Raw genomic sequence first — 17,184 nt, forward strand, 5'->3', positions numbered from 1 at the left:
TGTACATACAGCATGCATGAAATAAACCCCTGTAAATGATGCAGCTTACCACCTCAACTTTCCCAAACAGAATTTTCATGTAGCCTCAGAAAATCATCAATATAATCCATGTGTTTTCTCCTGACAGTGAGTTTGTCCATTATTGCTTTCTGACATCATGAGTCACCCGAATAAATGCTTGAAGTATTTCCTGAAATTTCTTCTCTGCAGGAAGAGAGACTGTGATTCCCCACAGTAAAAGAGAGCAGGTTCCAGCAGAATGCATTTATTGATAAAAATGGAGCTGTGATCGGACTGAGCTGTGCATAATATTGGTATAACATGGTTAAGACCTAGATCTTGCCTATTCCACTGAAGGCAAGGTATCTAGAAGACTAGTTGGTGAACAGATGGATGAACATCAAAAAAGATTGCACAACCTGTTTTGTCAGGCTCAGCTGTAAAAAAAAAAATTACAAGCTTTTTAGGAGCTATGAGTCTGTGATGATTAGCTGCATTGAAATTTGCAGGATAAGTCAGACAGTTTAAGAAGCCATCAGAGGCCCAAACCTCACTGATTGCAAAAGTCCACACACGCTTTAAGAAATGTTCTAATTATTTTGGGACCTTATGATTACAAATTATTTTATTAAATGGTCTGCATTGCTTTTTTCACAAAGTAAAAAAAAAAAAAAAAGCAAAAAGATGTACAAAACTAAGAGTGCAAGAGAAGAAAATAAAAAACTTTGAAAAACAGTGGATAATAAAGAGTATATGTATTACTTAATTTAAAGTTTCCTAGTGGATATTTCTTATTAAAAATCCATTGTAATGAAGATCAGCTATAAAGAAATAAAATAAAGCAATTTCTTCACTTGTGTTTTCTTGAGCCACTGAGCCCATGTCTAACAACCACTGTTTGTGGACAGTACATTATGTGTCTATACCCATTACATCTGTACTTGGAATCAATTCTGCCATTTTCTGCACAAAGGATCTAGTTCCAGACCTCTAAGGAAAAACAAACTTTGTGAATTCTATGCCCATCTTATAGCTCTGGACACCAATCAAAGAAATCTCCATTAAGCACAGCTGTGACACCAAGGACTTGTCCACATTTTTATAATGCTTTTTTGAGCTTGTATTAGCAATCACAATGACAAGGCATGCGAGTTAAAAAATTCATTTTTGCTGATAGTTTTATCTGAGTGTCACAGATAATTTGACAAAGATTCATTACTTCACCTTAAAACATATTCAGCATTGTACAGGTTGCCAGTATGTATTCCATAATGTTTACTCATGCCAGCCCATGTCAATGCAATTGTACCATAAACAGAAAATGGTTTGTACCATTTCTAGCATGTAAAGAGATAATGTCATTGTTTCCTTGCTTTTCATGAAAGAGCAACAACTCTACCATCTTAAAAAACTTTGCTGGGGCAAACAAGTGGAAAGCTGTATCACTGCCTCCTGGATCTCACTGCAGATCATTGCCTATTCTTCCCAATAAATAGCCTTACAGCTTAAAGATAAGATATCAGAAATCTTTATAGTCTGGGTAAATGGGATAACAATCTGAAAGTGGAGGGTTTTCTGCTTGGAAGTGACTATCTAAACTAGGGACTGAAATGTCCAAATCTTGGAATGCTACATCCAGATTTGTCTTACACATTTGTGTGAACGAAAATTATGTTGATAATTAACTGTCTCCAGACCAGCTCTTTCTTGCTTATGTTCAATATGCAGCATATTCCCTTCACATAAAGCTGTGTTCAGTAGACTACAACTTTATCTGTCCATGGTTGATTATATGACAGCAATACAGTAAGGGCAATTCCTTCCCTGAGACAATGGGATGGCAAAAACTGTACACTTACTCTAGGACTTATATGTTTACACACCAATTGAACACACACATGTCTCAACCCCTTAGTTCAGGAAATCTGGACAAAGCCAGAAATAATGGGAGGACAAAACCCCAAAACCAGGAACAGATTTATATATTTCTCTTACAATCATAGAAAGTTAATAGAAATAGAATAGCAGGTTTTGCATTAGTGTACATTTTCGGAATGATATGACAACTGAAACTCATATGTCTGTGGTTATTTTGTGAGCTTATTCCTCAATATGTTAGCAGAAAATCACACATTTTATGAGGAACAAGCCAAAAATATAAGACAAAAATCTAGACATTCTATGAAAATCTGAAAAAGTTGAGATGTGTGCTTGAACAGATTGTCTGGTGGCAAAAATAAACAAATACATGGAAAATTCCTTAGCTAACACCACAGTAGAAGATGAAGCCCTGGAGACAATGTCCCTTTAGTTACCACTGAAATAGGTCAACAGATCAGCATCATTTATTGCATAATTCAAAGTTTGGGCTTCCAATGGTTTCCAATTAGGCACATGGCTAGGAATAATAAATCAGAGAACAAATATATCCAAGTGTACTACAGTAAACTACATTTTAAAATACAGAAACAATTGTACCTTTGTCTTTTGTTATCCACAACATGAGTGTTCATGCTCAGACTAAAAGAAGCTCAAATATATTTACTCACTATCCCCATACATTTTTTCCTAAGGTAATTTGGAGGATACTCATGTGGAGACCAAAGACAGTTGTATCTTGGGTATCATAAAGGATTTTGCAGTCAAGACCTATGCTCCATTGGAATAATAATGTTATTAGTATGAAAATGTTCTATTTACACCTTGAACTATATGCAATTTCAGTGTTTTAACCCATTCTATATATGCTGAGACCCACACTCAGTTTCTTAATAATATTATATAATCATTGCAGATAGGTATGACTCAGAAACTAGTTCAAGTGTGTGAAGGCAATAGGAAATGCTTTGGATTTTAAAAGACTAATTGTAAAATATACCATCTGACCAAATTACTCACCTTTCTCTAAATTTTCAGAAGCAACTCAACATGTTGCCAAATTGGGATAAGAAGACAATGAGTGCATAGCTCTATAGCATAGGAAGATAATGCAATTAATAAGGCATAAGTAACCTGAGTCTGATTAGTGTCTCAGGTGCCGAGAGAATGGAAGTGAGCATCCACTGCCGACTTGCTGATCCTGTTGAGTGGGAGGTGGCATGACTTACCACTCAGATGAGAGCTAACAGGAGCACTAAGTGCTTATTACCTACATCTGATCTGGTAAGCCCATGTAATAAATAGTGCATTTCTATTATGCAGCCAAAGAGAGTTCAGCATGAAGAAGCACATTTGCACTTGGTAGACATAGATTGTGAAGCTCAGAAGAGCTGCTAAGGGGAAGTAGGTGCACCCAGAGGGATACAGTAGGCAACCCTCCATGACAGGCAAGGTGGCTTGTTCCCTACCACCCACTCTTGCTGAAGAATGGAGAGCTCACCAGGATTCCCCATTTAGAGCAAATAGGCCTTAAATTCTTAACTAACCCGAGAAGCCCAGTTTCCATCATTTTTCCAAAGACCAAAGAGGCCAACCACAGCTTGGTGCAAAACAGCTTTAATAAAACAAAAAAGATTAAGCACTTTCACAACTTTCCAGTCACTTCTTCAGACTCAAATACAAAGAGAACAGTATCAAAGCACTTAAAAAGACTGTCCAATCTTAAGCAATTAAAAAATTAGTCAGCTTAAAGGCATATCTCTAGAAACTACTAAAAAGGAATTACATTTCACATAGTCACCATGTCAGTATATAAATACACATAGTATGAAAAACACATGGGTTAAAAAATTTTTAAAAACACTTTACTCAATGGGGGGAGTGTGTGTGTCCGTAGTACCGGCTTAATAGATACAGCATCATTAATACCTGGTTTCTTGTCTGCATTAAAATGTGCTATCCATCTAAGCTCAGCTAATTCTGTTTTATTCTTGGTATCCCCTTTCCTCGAGCTGTCTTTAACTATCTCAGGTACTAGGAATCTAAAGGCATGGTGCATGCCATACTCCTTAGTATGCCTTGCTAGTGCAATACGGTCCTTCATTTTGCTAATATCTTTAAGGTGTTCCATAATACGCTTCCTTAAGGACCTATTCATTTTACCTATATAGAATGCTGTACAATCCATACAGTAACTGTAATAAACTACATTCCTTGTGGAGCAATCTGCATTAAAACTATGTTTCACCACTATCCCTTTATGCATATGTGTAAATGATGGTCCAATGTGTGTAGAATTACAAGCACTGCAGTTCCTACAAGGATATGTTCTTGTCTCTGTGAAGTAACAAGTGGTTTATTAATTCCTGTCCTATAACAGAGCTGTCTCTTTATGGATAAGTTGTTTTTAAAAGAAAAAAAGGCATATCATTAACAATTCTACCTGTCTCTTCAGAGGCTTTCAAAATGTTCCAATTCTTTTTGATAATTTCACAATAAGTATTAATATTACTAGAAAATGTCATGGGCACTCTGATACTCCTTTCAGTATTAATAGCAGGTGTTGGATACTCATCCACTAGTCATTCAGAGGAAAGGGGATGTAATTCCTTTTTAGTAGTTTCTAGAGATATGCCTTTAAGCTGACTAATTATTTAATTGCTTTAAGATCGGGCAGTCTTTTTAAGTGCTTTGATACTGTTCTCTTTGTATTTGAGTCTGAAGAAGTGACAGGAAAGTTGTGAAAGCGCTTACTCTTTTTTGTTTTATTAAAGCTGTTTTACACCAAGCCGTGGTTGGTCCTCTTTGGTAAAACACTGCTGTTTTACTTATAGAGGACCTTTACCCAGTTCCTGCTCTTTTCCTGATAGTTCCCAGTTTCCATCATCCCTGATGAATAGGCTAATTTGAAGAAGGTATAAAAGCAAACAGGCAAAGTCCTGTGGGAGGCAAAAAAAAATAAGAGTATAATGAGTAAAAAGATTAACTCAACTTACTATCCCAGTGTATTCAGCACCCCAGTAACACATCAGTAGGAGTCAAATACTGAATACAAGGGGTTGAATGTCTTGAACAAGGAGCATTTTTGGCTTTGTGCATCATTGGTTCTTCTAATATTACACATTCTTGTAATAAAAAGACCAAGGTACAGAGTCAATAAAGTCTACACTGTGTGCTAAAACCATGTGGCATCACACCACGATGTACACATGATGGCACAGTGTTTTGTATTCAGTAAGCAGCTCTACACACTGTGTAGAGCCACTCAAACATGTTAAACATCATGGCATGCTAATTCCTGCATAAGCAGCTGAACTGCAAGCTAATCAAGCAATCAATGATGGAGGAGCTATTCAACAAGCTATAAAGCAATTGTACAGACTCAGTGTAGGTTTTGGCTGCTAATTCCAAAGCATATTGGAATACAGCCACGGAAAATACTCTACATGGAAACAATGTTAGGGGCTGCTGTTGCTCTTATATATGTGTATGTGCAACAGGCCTAGGTCCATGCTGCTCCTGTCTTGCTAGTGCATTACTCTCATTATATCTAATATCTCTAAGATAGGCAAAGGGTGTTTAGACCCCGTTTAGCTTTTCATTGTCTGCATGAGGTGGAGATTGTAGAGTGTTGCAGGGTGGATGGAGATACACTACAGGAACACTGCAACCTCTGTCGTCCTCAACTGACAGCTAGGGCAAACTGAGGGGAATCAATACCTGTGGAGACTAAGGTATGTGTAGCACTTAAAATATTAGCTATGTAATGTTTGACTGTTGAATGTTTGAAAATGATTGGGAAGATTCTAAGTGATGTATAATGTTTGGAACTCGGAGTGTTTCAGTACGGTTTGTGATGTAAAATGCTTGCAACTAGGATTGTGTCAGTGTGGTTTGTTATTATTTATATAAATATATGGCTGTCTATGTCATAAGTGATGGTTTAATAAAGATGTTTCTTGTTTAAAAGAAAAAACAGGAATTGAATAATGTATGTAATGTTGCTTAGGTTATATGATATATAGCAATATATGTGAAGTATAATGTTTGTAAATGTGAACTTGCTAACTCATTACATCCGAGTGACGTCTCCAGGTGCATCTGCAGTTACCTCCTACTGCGCCTCTAGGTGTCAAATATTGCTTGTTTATATTTGCATTAATAATTCCAAAACCATGCTACATACAAGGTATCAGAATGTTTTATCTTGAAGAATACATGATGGTGAACGCAACTGTATTGATGTTTGACCTATGTCAACGACTTTTTGTTAGAATTGTAAGGTGATAACTTCATTTTTAAACAGTTTGGTTACTTTTATATAAATATAAATTTGCCTGTGTTACAAGGGATACTTCAATAAAGGTGTTTAAAAAATGATTAGCTACAGCAACCTTCCAGAGACCAACAGGGGGATATACTGGGGGTGTCAAGGGCATCAGCATCCACGATCCTACATCACTTCCTAAATGCTATGCTACAACATGCCAGTGACTACATACTTTTCCCTGTACATCTGAGGACAGAGCTACAACTATGCAGGATTTCCACCCTGTAGCACACTATCCTTAAATCTTGGCTGTCATAGACTGCAGGAACATTGAAGTCAGAGCACCACCCAGAGAACAGGGAAGGGTGTACGTAAACAGAGAGGGTTTCCATGCCATTAACTGCCAGGTTGTGTGTAACACTAAGTGATCATCCTGAATGTGTGTGCTGGCAACCTAGGCAGTTACCATGATTCCCATATCTGCCAGTACTCTCAACTCTATCAGAGGTTTTCTAGGGGGAATACTCCATGGGGTCATTTACTGGGGGTGAGGGTTATGCATTTGAGCCATGGCTGATGATGCCTTAACCCACCAAAGAACACTATAATGAGACATATGCTCACACAAGAAAAATCACAGAGCATGTATTTGGGCTGCTGAAGTCACAGTTCTGGTGCCTAGACACATCTGGGGAAGTCCTGCAGTACAATTCCCATACTTGTTCTGAAATTTTCACTGTCTGTCCATCCTTCACAATATTATTCGGAGAAACAGTTTCAGCAGGAAAATCATTGGAGTGATGCATACATAACACCACCACTGGCAAGGTCCTAACAGTCACACACAGGTGAGAAGTCAGAGGGGGGAACCACCAGCTACTGTCGGGGTAGGCAGATGTAGGCATGCACAATATGCCCTCATCCTGGCCAAGAGGCAGCAAATAGCACACACGCTCACTATGTAAGGGGTTAAAACCTTCATCCTCCTATGCACATAGTTACAGTAACTGATGACAGGCAATGTTCACAACTTTTACTAACTCATGTAAGGGCTGTGTACTACTAGCATCAGACAGAGTCAGCCCCAGATTAAAGCTCTTGTAACTGCTGGATCTTCAAGGTAAGTGTTGAATCCTGGAATAGGAAAATAAATAGCTAAGAACACAAATGAATGGCATATCCTTGACTATTGTTACTTGCTAATGCAACTAAGTAGATGGTGGGAAATTTTTACAGCAATGACATGTCACAAGACTGACCTATGTCAGTAGATGTGCTCTGTATCAGGTAATAGGCCTCATGCATCAAAGATTCAAGCGTTACAAAAATCTGTAAGAAAGCACTACAATTTTCAAAAGAACATCACAAACACACACACACACACACACACATGTATATATATATATATATATATATATATATATATATATATATATATATATATATATATATATGTGTGTTATTTTATTTCACATTTGTTGACCGGGAGAGTCCAACTGGATTACAAGTCCCTTTTCAGTGGAGGCCTGAGGAGAAAAGGTCCAAGAGAACAATTTTTTACAAAACATAGTTTTAAGGACAGACTTTTGACATACAATTTCCATAGATGAGACTTTGACATACATATTAACTAACAGATAGGATACATTCATTCTCTACAATATAATATTACATTTTAGAAGATATTCCTAAGTTTAGAATTCCTGTGATAGATTTACTATCATAGTAAAAGCAGAGAGATGTAGAATAAGGCTCCGAGAGAGCAGATTATACTCGCTATAGTTGAGAAGAATAACAAATTAATTTACTATATGTCTTTGCCTGGTTTTCCTTGAGCAGGATAACAAATTGATTTACAATATGTCTTCTCCTGGTTTTAGTTGCTTATGGAAAGCACAACATTGCTGGGGTAGTTTATATATATATATATATATATATATATATATATATATATATATATATATATATATATATATACACATACATACATAGTAAGCACTCAGTCAGCTATGCACCTGACCATCAAATTCTGATGTATCCCTCAATCCAAAAGATTGAAAATCAAGGTTGCACAAGAAGTTGTGTGTAGGGGGTGGCAGGAGGCCTAGGCTGACACAAAAGGTAGTAAGAGCGTGTAAGTAAGAAAGAGAGTCAGGCAGAAATTTGTATAAAGTATCAAATGGCCACTGAGACAGAATGAACTGTAAGCCTCACAACTGACCCATGTAACCCTTATGTGTTTGTATCTATATAGGCACTCAATGTGAAACGTGTGTGAGTGTCTGCAAGAAAACAGTCAAGCTCTATGCTAGCTGTGTATCCTGGTATGTCAGATGGGTGTGAGCTGTGCATGGTAGAGGTTGCAGTTCATCGTCGTCAGCCCCCACCCCAAGAACTGGCTCTGCCAGGAGCTGCACTGGCACATCCATGCCCATGGTCAGCTGCACTGCTGCTACCTGAATGTGACTGATGTTTGCTGGACAAGCTCTCAGCACAACTATGCCCAGGGCCATGACCCCATGTCGTACCTCTTCTACCTCTTCTGGGTGTGGACAATTCAATCACTGACATAGCAGTGGAACTAGTGTCACTACGGGAGCATGATCAGACATGGCCACATTGGCTAACATCAGATGATGATGATGCTAAATTACATCCACATGGATGCTGTCCTCCTCCTAGCATCCACTGAATTGTTAACACAGTGGAGGCAGTCATGCATGTCAGCCTGTGCCACATCTACAACCCTAATCATGTCTTCGGAGGCCCTATTGGAATGGGTCTGCACCTCCATAATGACCCTAAACATATGTCGAGTGGCAGCTAAAGACACACCAGTATAAGGTGGAGGGTGGACAGCAGGCCTCCTATGAGCACTCCTAACAACCCTCCTGCATGGCACCTCATCTACACTTTGGCTACATTTAGAGTCAACTGGCACTGAAGCCACAGTAGCTACACTACCCTCATCAAGTGTGTCAACCTCTACCTGTCCAATATCTGAGGGCCCACTGGAATAGGTAGGCGTAGGCCTACTGGATGTGTCTGATAGAAAAATAGGGGATGGCTGAATTTCAAACTCAGTGTCAAATTCAACCTCTGCACTCCCCCCACCCATAGTCTGTGCCTCTGTTTAGCCAGCATTATCATCAGAGTCTGACAATATTCTGACATTAGTGGGAAGAGTCCTACACTTTCACTGTCAGGATTATTTGTGATAATAAGCAACAAATACAGGAAAGAAATTAATACCTACACTCCATTTTAATATATGATAACAAACTAACGCCAATACCGCTATCATAGATGCTACAGCAGTACACACATACGCTCATGACACCCACCTCACACATACAAATAAATGCATATTTCTGACAAATGGCCATCAATAATCAAATAAAAATGTTTGGCTTGCCATGTACGGATGACACCACACTTGTTATCATGGATGGTCCTGGAAGACGTTAAGAAAAAGTAAGGACACACACAATCAACATAATTCCAATAACACAGGGGGACAGAATTTTTGCCTACAGTATATGTCCATTAACTCATTACATCCGAGTGACACCTCCAGGTGCATCTACAGTTACCTTTTACTGCTCCTCTAGGTGTCAAATATTACTTGTTCATACTTGGCATTAATAATTCCAAAACCATGCTACATACAAGGTATAAGAATATTTTATCTTGAAGCATACATGATGGCAAACACAATTGTACTGATATTTGATGTCTGTCAATGAGTATTTATTAGAATTGTAAGGTGATAACTTCATTTTTAAAGGCTCAGGCCATACCCACTAGGAGTTAAAGGTACACACTCAAAAGAGTTGTAATGGAGGGAATGAGTTAACAATACTTTTAACTGAAATGTGGCTGTCATGTCCACACAAAGCCCTTATGTACTGAACAAAAATGTGTTGTTAACTGTATCAATTTATCAATGTGTTATAAATTGGTATATGTAAGCTTACCTGAAAGATCCTCCTGGTGCATACACATCCTCCCGGAAATATGAGCACCAACACTAATCACATGTTGTTGTTCACTTTCTACTGAGTTTTCTGGATTTCTGACAGTGTACCGGAACTCTTCATTTGGTGTAGCTGTGTAGCAGCCCCCCCCCCCCAAACACACACACACACACATAGCCAGCTGTTCACATGCAACTACAGCTGCTCTCCTCCAGGCTGATGAAATCATATCAGTGGCCCTATGATACACCTGATCATAAGACCTGATGTGACCCTTTATAGCTTTTAAGTCATTGACTATCTGGTTCCAAATCTGCATTCAGTCAACCATATCCCTATGCCCTCTCTCAAGCAGAAAGGTAATGTGGTGCCTGAATGCTTGTATGATTACATCATTCTCTAAGTCAGTAAAAGGGTTTTTAACATTGATTGGTACACTAGTGTGCCATACTCTTATGTGACATAAAACAGAGAAGGCTACTACACAAATAGCACATACAATTTTATATACACATATGTTTTCAGCTTTAACTACTGGAGACTCACAGTTCAGTTGTTAACATTTAAGGTTATATGGTCACATACAAACCAATTTGCTTGACCCAAAACAAGGAATAACAATGGAGTAATGTATTGTTTATCACATAAAGAACTGGATAACTACACAATTTCAAGAGCAAACCTCTTGAAAACAACTCTTATTGTGACAACACACAAATGCTACTTGGGCCCCCCCACCCAAAACAACTGGCAAATGGCATTTTGTACCGAACAAGAAATAACACATTAGTCAGTTGCTATAAATGCTTTCCAAAAACAATTTCTTACAAAATGCGTACACATTTACATCAGAAAAGACAATTTTATACAACTGCCATTCACCTCTTCCTGTGCCCAGCACTCCCTTGGAGGAGTCTATGAACTATGTTAGAAGCCTAACACACCTGTGTCATTAACAATATAGGACATTACCCATTCACTGAAATAACATAAAAGAGTGTAAGATCACCAGTTGTAACAATAACACTTGTGATGAAAGTTAATAAAGCTATCTGAGAAAGTAAAATGCCTGACAAAAATGCCTATGCTAACAGTGAAAATATAAGAAGTGCATACGGCTAAAAGTTCCATTTTCTAATGCATATATATAAAATATTTTTTTTGCAAAGTGAACAAATCTAACGTACTTGAAAAATACAATCATACCTTAAGATCAGAAGGCTTTTGTGCAGATAAATCCAAAGTAATAGCAATCTTCTTCTGTGTTCTCCACATGCACAACTCTCCTCACCTTCAAGTTCCCTAGCTTCACAGTTACCTTTTTATAGGGTAGATTCAGGCTTTTGAGCATGGTGAAGATGCAAATGAGGTGTGAATTCATTAGAATTGCTGAATGCCAAACTTTTTACTTCATGTAGCTGTTGTAAACATAGTGTAGGCGCTACTTCAGTGTTAGTTGCTAGTGGATTGCAACTGTGAATGATTAGTGAGAGGTAGAAGGCAGATACAAATGCAATTCAGATTAATTTACCTGCAGTGGGTCTGTCAACCAGGATGCACTTGCAAGGTGTAGAAGTAACTGCAGTAATCTTATAAATGGAAGTGAACAGCACACATAACCAAATTCTCCTGCCTTTCATGAAAACTGTTTGCATTTTACTGTCATGTAATTTTATCATACACTTTAATGACAGTGATACAAAATGCCCTCTAGACTGCACATCTGAGAGTATAGCAGAGATAAGGGAAGAATGAACACAATACAAAGAGAAGACAAAGCTGCATTTGTGCAAACAATATTCATAACTGTGTGATTACTCATTGCACTAAATATGTAAGCAACACATGTACAAGCGCGTGTATACAAGTATATATGTCTCCTTAATGCTGTGGAGGAAATGGGACTTGCTGGTATGCACAATGATTTGAATTCCTGCTGTAACTTTGTTTCTGTTTCAAAGACAGATAAGACACCCCAGTGTGTTTTGTTGTTTCATTAGTTTGACAGTTCAAATCCAGACTTGTGTAAAAATCTGTCAGATATGTTGTAAAGTATTTGTAATGTTGTTTCTGTTTCCTTTTATTTATTCCTTTTTTAATATTATTAAATGCCCAATGTGCAGCTTGGTGCAAATATGGTCAAATGGTGAAATAATTTATAATGTATGGAAGTTGCTTCTATGATAAAGACAGCATAAATTACAGGTGTGTGTGTGTGTGTGTGTGTGTGTGTGTGTGTGTGTGTGTGTGTGTGTGTGTGTGTGTGTGTACAACCATTAAACACAATGTCTCACACTGCACATAGTATATATAGAGCAAGGTTCAAGTCCCACATCTGTTTACTAATTAAAAGTAATAAATACTTTTTACAATAATAATCCAGTTAGACTCTACTAATTTTGTTTGTGTGTTGCTCACCTCCATGCAAACACAATGTAATGCCCCAGACAACAAGCAGACATTGTCAATTTCATAAGATACATTGTTGCATCTTTTGCCTTCCATCACTCAAACATGCTAAGCGGCATTGTGCAATGGTCAGTCAGCTTCCATAACACCTGCAGACACCAAGCAGACACTTGTCAATTTCAAAATGGATGCATTCTATCATATGTGGCTTGTCATTGCGCAAACATACTAAGCAGCAGTACATGGCAGTCAGCACACATACATAGTAATGACTGTGAAAATAGGCAGCTGCTGCCTAGTTGGTCCTGTGGAAGCAGATGTAAGTGCTGCAATACAGGTGAGTCTTCGATCTAATACAGTAAAGCCCAAAGTTTTATTACTGCTGTTCAAGTTTACTTTTTATAAAAATTAACATTAGAAAAATAATTACACATAGAAATAACTATCTATAGCAGGTGCTTTGGGTATACACAAGATATCATATATAAAGATAGATAGATAGAGAGATAGATAGATATCGATATACATGTATATGTATGTATGTATTACATGTGTAACTGTGGGTATTAGCAGAATTATGTTCCACAATTAAACATTTATTTTCTGAAGTTTCAAGTCACACACGTACATGGTTAAATACTCAACTCTTTAATGTATATGTATAACTAATGAGCAGGTCTGACAAACAAGGTTTCGGTTGCAATGACCACTCTGTACACTGATGATTGTAACAAATGCACTCATAACCCAACATTTCCTGTGGCAATGAGTATAAGTTAATGCTGACAAGATAGGTGAGCTAGGGTTTTAATCTTGCACATTTCCACTTTTATTAATGCTTGGCCACTCAATTATAACAATTAGAACAATGTAAAAATAAGATAATTATAACAATAACTATGTATAGCACTGGAGCTCATATGAATTATATGTGTGACTGAGGATATACTGACAATGATGTTTCTGTAATTAAAATTGTATTTTTTTCTGGCCTTATATGGAATTCATACTTCAGTGATAGTCATATACACATGCATTTATAAACCAGGACCTTGTTAGGTCACACACATGCATGGTTAACCCCTCACTCTGTCATGTGCATATATAATTAATGAGCAAGTCTGACAAGTTCTTCTGTGGCAAAGATGAAAAAACACCTTTGTTGAAAAATATGTTGTGTCTATTTTACACAGGTTTGAATCCCACATTGTACAGATTACTTTTTTCAATGTATAAAGACACCAAAAATGTGTCAGATTATAAAATGTATACACTCAATACATGTCTGCAAAGTTAAAGCAACTTACAGGTACAGCAGCAACCAACCCATAAACTAATGGCAACTGTCACTTTACCCTTCTTATTTCATATACTGCCTTCTTCACTGTTTTGTACTGTTGCTCTGCACTTAACATCACACAAACGTGGTTGGCATGGTTGGTTGGGTTTGTGCACTAGCTGTAAAATGCAATGTTTTGAATTGACAGGAAAACACTCTAACTGTTGCTGTTTGACCTGTATGGACATGACAGGAGCTAGAAAGGAAGGTACCCAACTTAGGGCTCAAAGATGGGGTGTAGAGGAGTCCAGAATATTCATTGGACTCCTTGTAAAGTGTTACAACCATAGGCTAGTGCAGATGAACTATACTAGGTCTCAATACAAATCAGAGGCTTAGAATGGTCTGGCCAAGACTGTCTCCAGTGCAACTGGTATTCCATGCACTGGAGAGCAATGCAGGCAACACTTCAATGACCTGAAAAGGCATAAGCAGGAACAACTCAACCAGTGGCTGGATGACTTTAGGACTGCTGACATCCCATAGCTGTGTAAGTAAAGATAATTTAAATTACACAGAAAGCTGAATATAGCCAAGACTAGTATTCTCTTTCTCTCCACTTTTTCTTTTGCAGCCACCCAGGAGATAGCAGTGAACAGGGATGCCCATGCTGAGTGTTTGGAAAGACTGAGAGAAGCATGAGTTATGTATGCAGCACAAAAGAATATTAGTTTATATTGCTCTTGTATATATTATTAGTAAATTAATCATGCATATCTTAACTGTTACTTCAACCATGCATGCTTCAGTCTGTTGCTCAAGCCAGCTGTAGGATTCAATTGTAATAGTGTATTCAGATGTTGTGGGTTCAAATCCCACAGGTAACAAATATATCATAAACTAATTTAAACATATTAAATAATAATTTCTATAAAGCTGGCATGCATGCTATGGTGTTTACTTAATCTATATATTTGATCAAGCATATGTGCAATATGTGCATATTGTAAGGATTACTTGGAATAATTATCAGTCATTATTTGTAGTTGTAGATAGTATTGATACACATTGAATTAATTTGATTGACTACCATTGGATATTTTATGTCATGCATGTTTTTAACAAGTTATTTAAACTGGTTCAAATGAATAGAATATGGTTCTAATGAAGTCCTACTGATTTTTAGGAATGAAAGCACTTATCTGTTCTTTAATTATAGTATATGTCTATTAAACTTCAAATTTGTATGTTTGGAAACTGAGTTTGAATTTTTATTTGGATACCTATTATTTATACAAGAAACTATGTGAGGCTTTTCGTTTTCTTTGGTTGATTTATTGGTCTCCAGCTGCATGGTCACATGCTGCAAGTGTTTAGTGTTTCATAATGTGCAGTTGTTAAAAAGTATACTTAATCTAAAAGTAAAATTATTATTTATATCATACTAATTTATTGTATGTCTCATATGATGGTACCAATTATCTTCTTCTTTTTGGTCTCTTACCCAACCCCTTATCTCTTTTTTATTTTTATATGTGTGGTCACAATATTCTGATGTCATCAATTTCTGAGAACTGACAAAATGATTTCCAGCACAGGGAGGTAGGCCAACTAGTGTGGCTTACCCTGCCTTCTCTCCAACAGCTGCCGCACTGATGCCCAGTGTATCTGGGACCCAACCTGGCAGTACTTCCTATGCAGCCCCTGCACTACCTGGGACTTGCACATCAGGTAGCAGTATGCCAGCAGCAGGTGCAGTGGTGCCATCTGGGAGTATTGGCAGAGGTGGTGATTTTGCCACCAACCAGGAGATGCCAGGCATGGTGCATGAAATTGTGGAAAGTACCACTGGTACATGCCTCAGCTGGATGGAGAAGATGTTCATTGGAATGCTGGACAAAAGAAAACATCAAGCATTCCAACAGCAAGCTGAGGAGGGGGGAGGTGATGAAAGATCCTAGGGTGAGGATGAGATTCTCACTGGCTCTATGTTTGACAGACATGGGCATCAGATGTCCCCTTGCTATCCTCAATCATGAGGTCCCTCAACCTGTTGTGTCTCCCACCAGCCCTGTCTCTTGTCTTGTTTGTCCTGTTTGTCTTCATCTACTTCCTCACCCACCCTATTTACCTGACCCTGACTTACCTAGATCCATTACTCAACAGTCCTCCCTTACTGAAGTAAAAACACAAAAATGAGCACCTGTCTCAAAAAATATATAAACACACACACACATATATATATGGTTCCCCTTCATATGACTCATATGACTGAATTAACATAAGCCTGAAACTCATAAGCCTGAAAAGTCAAAAGCCTGAAACTCAAAAGCCTGAAAACAGAAAAAATACATATACTGACTTTAAACAACAGAATCCATATTAATTTCCACTAAGTATAAGAAGGGAGTCAAGCCTTCCTGCACCCCCAATGTGGGGGGTTGTGCCCCCCACACCCCCTACTACTTAAATATATATATATATATATATATATATATATATATATATATATATATATATATATATATATATATATATATATATATATATATATATATATATATATATATATATATATATATATATTATCCCATACATAGCTCTCCACTTTATACATTTCTTTATTTTATTTATGTATTTGCAGTTTCTTAAACGGGAAAGTCTATTGAGCCAAAATGAGCCCCTTTTCAATTAAGGCCCAGGGAGAAAAGCTCCAGAAACAATATTACAATATTAAAAAAAAAAAAACTATTAAAAGCTAACACAAATATTACATCATTGAAGACATAAAAATAATGATTATAATAGTAAAAACATATTGTGACATAACAAGCAATTCAGTGAAAACATGGGATAGTAGTTCAAGGTATGCAAATGCCTATACTAAATAAGACATAATAGGAGTCGGTATTGTAAGATAAATTGTAAGGAGGTGGCAAGAAGAACATAGCAGGTGTTAGGTTTAATTAGTGAAAGAAAGCTTGAAGGGCATAGCGGTGAAGAATGTAGAGGTTAGGAAGGGTGAGAGCTGGAGCATTCTCACTTAGAAGAGAGATAGGAATGAAATAAAGTCTTAAAACAAGAGTGGTTCTGGGTAATTCAGATGTGGGGTTGGAGTGAGTTCCATTTGCGTGCTGGGGAGAATGACAATAGAAGTTTCCCAGGAATACATATGAAGTTGTATACTTCAAGGACATTCTGATTTGTGGATCTGAGTGATCTGTCATTAAGATCCAGGGTGAGGATGAAGGAGAAGGAGGGGCAGTTAGAGGGCTTGTATATGAGTTTATGGAGAGTTGAATATAAGAGAGATAATTGGGGAGTTCTAGCCATTTCAAGGAGTGTAGGGCATCACACTGATGCAAATAGGA

Source organism: Protopterus annectens, chromosome 3.part0, assembly GCF_019279795.1.
Source record: "Protopterus annectens isolate FY-2018-M chromosome 3.part0, PAN1.0, whole genome shotgun sequence".
Lineage (NCBI taxonomy): Eukaryota > Metazoa > Chordata > Ceratodontiformes > Protopteridae > Protopterus > Protopterus annectens.